The sequence below is a fragment of the Vulpes lagopus genome, chromosome 1 (genome assembly GCF_018345385.1).
Source record: "Vulpes lagopus strain Blue_001 chromosome 1, ASM1834538v1, whole genome shotgun sequence".
Lineage (NCBI taxonomy): Eukaryota > Metazoa > Chordata > Mammalia > Carnivora > Canidae > Vulpes > Vulpes lagopus.
Window position 1 is genome coordinate 160,777,248 of NC_054824.1, and position 4,586 is coordinate 160,781,833.

A 4,586-nucleotide genomic window follows, 5' to 3' on the forward strand; every position below is an offset into this window, starting at 1 on the left:
GTATGATCTTCTATCCCATGAGCATCCATTCGGGTACCTGCAAGGACAAAGAAGCCATCTTTATTCACATTTCTTTCTAAGTTTCAATTCTATTATTTTGAGTACACAGAATATCAGATCTTTTAAAATCATCAAAAGATCAGTGAGAGAGTTCAAGTTGCAATGAGATCATCATGTATTCTGGAATAGGACCAAAGTACTGATATTTTCAAGCCTTACCCTTCAACTGGGAAGATGTTCTCATAACTGGATTGCTGCTCTCGTAAATGCCCTACAAGCAAGGATTGCAGGTTAATCTTGGTTTTAAAAACCACACCCTATGTGATGCTTGCTAATGAAGTAACCTCAGAATCAAAATGGAACGGTTTTATGAGTGATATCATTCTATTTCATTTGGCAGAATCACTACATCACTGGTTACATTCTAATCTATCAGAGGGATGAGAAACCAACTTACCTCTAAATCTTCAGGCTGACCGGTCTGCCTGTTTGAAAAAGGAAAAAAAGCCTTTTATTTAAAATTTATACTACTTAATTTCCCCCATTTGTAACTAAGAACATCTAGAGTGGCAAACCTATTCCACACATTAATAGTTTAAGTATATGCTGTTCAAACCCTTATCATAGAACACTACGAGTAATCCCAATGTAAACTATGGATGTGGGTGGTAATTGTCTATTATAGATTCATAATTGTAGCAAAATCCTCACTCTGGTGAATGTGGACAGTGAGGTGTGAAGATGGTATTTAGAAATTCTATGTTCAATTTTGCTAGGAATACTGAAACTGCTCTTGAAAATGATGTTAATAACTCACTCTGGCATTCAAATGCCATAAAATGCCTTGCAAAAATGATCTGTTTCTCAAGTTGTGAATCCTTAAAATCAGAACATTTGTGCATGAGCCACTATAGTATTCAAAACCCGTATTTTCTGTGGTAGAATGACTAATTTTCCTTTTCACAGCTGTGGATAGGATTGCTGCAGCCGATACATCAGATAGGAGCGAAAGACAATTTTGCTCATCACTGCTAGTCAGCTGAACTATGGCTTCATCATTGTATCGGCTTTAAGTCACTACCTGTAGAAACCAAACTTGAGATATCCATACCATGGCTTACTTAAACTCCTGTGTTCCCGGGTCTTGTAAGCTGGCCTCAAAACTCTTCATACCTGCAGAAATTTAGTCAAATTTATTAATAAGTAATATTAACAGTAGGTTTTTCAAGCTTTCCCAATACTGTTTCAGTTTTTAAAAATCTTCACTCTTTTTCAGAGAGATTCCCATCTGTTTATTTCAAAAATCATCACTAACAGCATTTTACTTAGTAATCAAGTAAGAGTAGTAATAATAGAATACATACCTTTATACGAGATCTTTAAAATCAGCACCTAACAAAAAATATTTTAGACACACTTCACAATACCCAGAAAGCACATTACAGAAATATAGACCCGAGTTCGGAAACCAGTTTTTAGGTCTTACCCCCAAGCAAGCCATCCATGATAGTGGTCTGTAAGCTAGAAAGGAAACAAGACATTTCATTAAAATGTTAATTATCCTGAATTTTTCTAAAGTTTTTGTCACAGGGTTCTTCAGTGTTAAATTTGTCTACATGGTCATTTCAGGTCAGACATTTGATCAACATCATTTCAAAAACCCCGTTCTCAAAGCATCCTCAGGATGCATTTACTAACCAGATGTAGAAAACTAGTACCTTGGTAGTTTAGCATTCTATTTCAGCTTTCATGGTAAATACTGGACCTACTCAGATGTTTAACACTTACCCCAAAAATAGTTGGTGCCGACAGGTCAAAGGCTCAAGTTCACCTAAAAAATAAATATAGTTAGCAAGGGGCAAAAGATAAATTTTCTCCCCACAAATCCAAAAAATGCCTGATGTCAGGTAGAGCTAATTAAGACCTTCATGTTCAGTCAGTATTTGCTTATCATCATACAGGCTGCTTTTTACAAACGACAGAGTCCTAACTCACAGTAACAGGACAAGGATCTGGCCACTTAATGCAGTAAGCAATCCTAGCATTCCATGGTAGGAATGCTTTCTGTGCGTAAGACTCTGAAAAGCCATCAGTGGCATTCTTTGCCATGTTTGCCCTGTTACCAATGCTTAGTTGAACTATAATTTTACTCACCCTTTCAACTTCCAGCTAATTCTGTTGAGTGCCTATGAGAAAGTAGAAAAATTGGTTTAGTGGCATTTTGCTTGTGCTATTTCATACCAAACCCAGTTTTACTATCAACTCAGATACATCAGACAAATGGTGTCTCTCTTCATGATCCAATCTGCTGAACTATGCAACCATCATAAGTATCTGTTTTTCAGGTTCCCCAAGCATTCAATACAAATATCAGAATACAGAAGTTCACAGTAGCAAAGTACCGGGTAAATTATAGATTACTTAAGAGGTTTCTCACCTGTTTGCCCATGGCTAGGATGTGAAACTTGAGCTTTGCATCTAGGAAGAAACAGCTTCATGTAAACTTAGCTGTAATCTCTAAATTCTTTAAATCACCATTTTGGGTGCCTCAGTTAGTTTAACGGTGGTAATAATTCTCGTCATTCTCACAGTCAAGAGTAGCAAATAAAATGTCATCATTGCAGCACTTTCCAGCCAAGCTCCCCGTGTGCGAAAATCTCAGTTAACTTACCTTGGCAGCCACTTCCATCCCTTTGGCACAGAACTAGAAAACAAAGAAAATCCAATGAAACACACAGCGCAGCCAAGTTAATTATCAACGTTCTGGTTATTTCAGCCTCAGAGTAAAACTTTTCAGAAATCCCTTCTGTCCACTACTCTTAAACCATCACAGGCTAAACAAAGTATCACCTCCAAGCAGATCAGATTTCTATCACTGCATCTACCCGTTTCTTACCTTGTCCATCAGGAGCCATCAAAAGCCGCACTGCACTCGCGCCTAGCACCATTCCTAGAAAAAAAAAGATTAGGATTTTAAGATAAGTCATTTTGTTCTAAGTTGGAGCCTAAGCATGTCGTTTTCCTCCCATCTGAATCAGGTCGTTCAACCATAGTTTCAGGCCTATAAAGGGTGCATGCACTGAACAGCCTAGACAGAAAGCACCGCACAAAGGCTGGGAGGCACTGACGTTAACGGCGCACCGCGGACTGCAGCCGCTGAGCACCACGTGGACTACCGCCAACGCCCGCCTTCCCCGGCGAGAGGCCGCAGGAGGCCCGGGCCCAGGTCACCAACGAAGGCCCACTCGGGGACCCGGCAAGCGCCGCCATCAGAGCCGTTGGCATTCATCAACAGTCTCAGATGTCCCTACCAACACAGGCTTCATCACAGGCAGGAAACGCGAGCCCACGGGTTTTTCGCAGTTCAGCCCCAACAACCCGCGTCGTTAAGAGCCTGGGCCGCACCCAACACGCAATCGTTTACCATCTTCATCTTGTGAATCCTGCAAAGGCTCGCGACCAGCCTAAAAATACCAGTTTAAGGTGCCTTCAATTGCCAAGAGCTTTGGGGGTGGGGGCGAGCTTTGCCCTCGAGCCAAGAAGCTATTAAACCAAAAGAACACATACGTACCGAAAGCCGACTCCTAGCCTCAAAAGACCGAGATGGCGTCCAAGCGCCGGTATATAAGGACGCTTCTCCTGACGTCATGACGCACCGTCTCCGCCAGCGCCGGCTTCAGCTCCTCCCCATCTCCTCCCTTCATCTCTTCCTCCTCCTCCAGCCACACCTCCCTTTTGGCCCCGCCCCGCCGCGCCGTTGTGGGCGGCGACGCGACCGCCCGCGTGACTCCCTGCTCCCGCCCTCCGGCCGCCTGAGAAGGAAGAGAGGGGAGGGGGCGCGAGGGACGGAAAGCGCTGGGGGAGGGGGAGGGGGGCGGTGTAAGGGTGAGTGATTTCCTTCCGGCACGTCGCCCGCTCCGGGGGAGGGGGTGGGGGGTTTCACTTCCGGGACGGTGTTCCGGCCCATTCCGGCCCATTTCCACCCCCGGAGGTAGGTGCTGCTCCTTGCCTGGGCTCGGGCCCCGCACTCCGGTCCCGCTGCCCTGCCCCGGGGCCGCCTCGTCCGGGCTCCGCCGCAGCCCGCTCCTGGGGCGTTCAGCCACTCCCCTTCACCCCACCCTCCAGGCACCGGAGACCTTCCACCCCCTTGGCCCCGGGCCGGGCTGAGCTGCCGGACCCGCCCCCTCGCCGGGCCCCTCCCTCAGGACCCCGGGATGGGCGGCCCCCTCCCCCACCCCCACCGCAGCGCGGACACACCCAGACACACACACCCACCTCTGGGCAGCTCCGCGCCCGCCTCCGCTCGCCGCCTGGACGGGGTCCCGGGGCGCCGCCCCCTTCCCGGTGCCCTGCCCTCACCTGAAGGCTAGCTCCCCAGCCTCACGCCTTGCACCCCTCTCCCCCCCCGCTCCTCGGTGACATATCGCCCTTCCGCCAGTTCCCCGCTACCCACGCTTCCTAACGCTGACTGAAGCCACTCAAATACCGGAGTGGCCAACCCCATGGCGTTCCCGGTTCTCCCTCTTGCAGCTCTCACCCTTCCAGTGCCGACGGTAAAGACCTTACTCCAGCGGCTTCCTCCTCAC

The 4,586-nt window shown here is 47.2% G+C and overlaps 9 non-coding genes across 9 annotated transcripts; all 9 read right to left on the bottom strand.

The window, feature by feature from the left end:
* Window positions 1–106: 106 nt before the first annotated feature.
* LOC121475215 lies at window positions 107–183 on the bottom strand. Its single transcript, XR_005983673.1, has one exon. It is a non-coding gene; the product is annotated as a small nucleolar RNA SNORD81 (small nucleolar RNA).
* Window positions 184–341: 158 nt separating this feature from the next.
* LOC121475278 lies at window positions 342–419 on the bottom strand. The gene has a single exon (XR_005983703.1). It is a non-coding gene; the product is annotated as a small nucleolar RNA SNORD47 (small nucleolar RNA).
* A 568-nt stretch (window positions 420–987) lies between these two features.
* LOC121475300 lies at window positions 988–1,067 on the bottom strand. Its single transcript, XR_005983714.1, has one exon. It is a non-coding gene; the product is annotated as a small nucleolar RNA snR60/Z15/Z230/Z193/J17 (small nucleolar RNA).
* A 171-nt stretch (window positions 1,068–1,238) lies between these two features.
* LOC121475250 lies at window positions 1,239–1,319 on the bottom strand. The gene has a single exon (XR_005983688.1). It is a non-coding gene; the product is annotated as a small nucleolar RNA SNORD79 (small nucleolar RNA).
* Window positions 1,320–1,592: 273 nt separating this feature from the next.
* LOC121475387 lies at window positions 1,593–1,657 on the bottom strand. The gene has a single exon (XR_005983744.1). It is a non-coding gene; the product is annotated as a small nucleolar RNA SNORD78 (small nucleolar RNA).
* Window positions 1,658–1,900: 243 nt separating this feature from the next.
* Window positions 1,901–1,962, bottom strand: LOC121475296. Its single transcript, XR_005983710.1, has one exon. It is a non-coding gene; the product is annotated as a small nucleolar RNA SNORD44 (small nucleolar RNA).
* Window positions 1,963–2,265: 303 nt separating this feature from the next.
* LOC121475385 lies at window positions 2,266–2,334 on the bottom strand. Its single transcript, XR_005983743.1, has one exon. It is a non-coding gene; the product is annotated as a small nucleolar RNA SNORD77 (small nucleolar RNA).
* A 440-nt stretch (window positions 2,335–2,774) lies between these two features.
* On the bottom strand, window positions 2,775–2,836 carry LOC121475395. Its single transcript, XR_005983747.1, has one exon. It is a non-coding gene; the product is annotated as a small nucleolar RNA SNORD75 (small nucleolar RNA).
* Window positions 2,837–3,260: 424 nt separating this feature from the next.
* Window positions 3,261–3,340, bottom strand: LOC121475292. The gene has a single exon (XR_005983709.1). It is a non-coding gene; the product is annotated as a small nucleolar RNA SNORD74 (small nucleolar RNA).
* Between the last annotated feature and the right edge of the window lie 1,246 nt (window positions 3,341–4,586).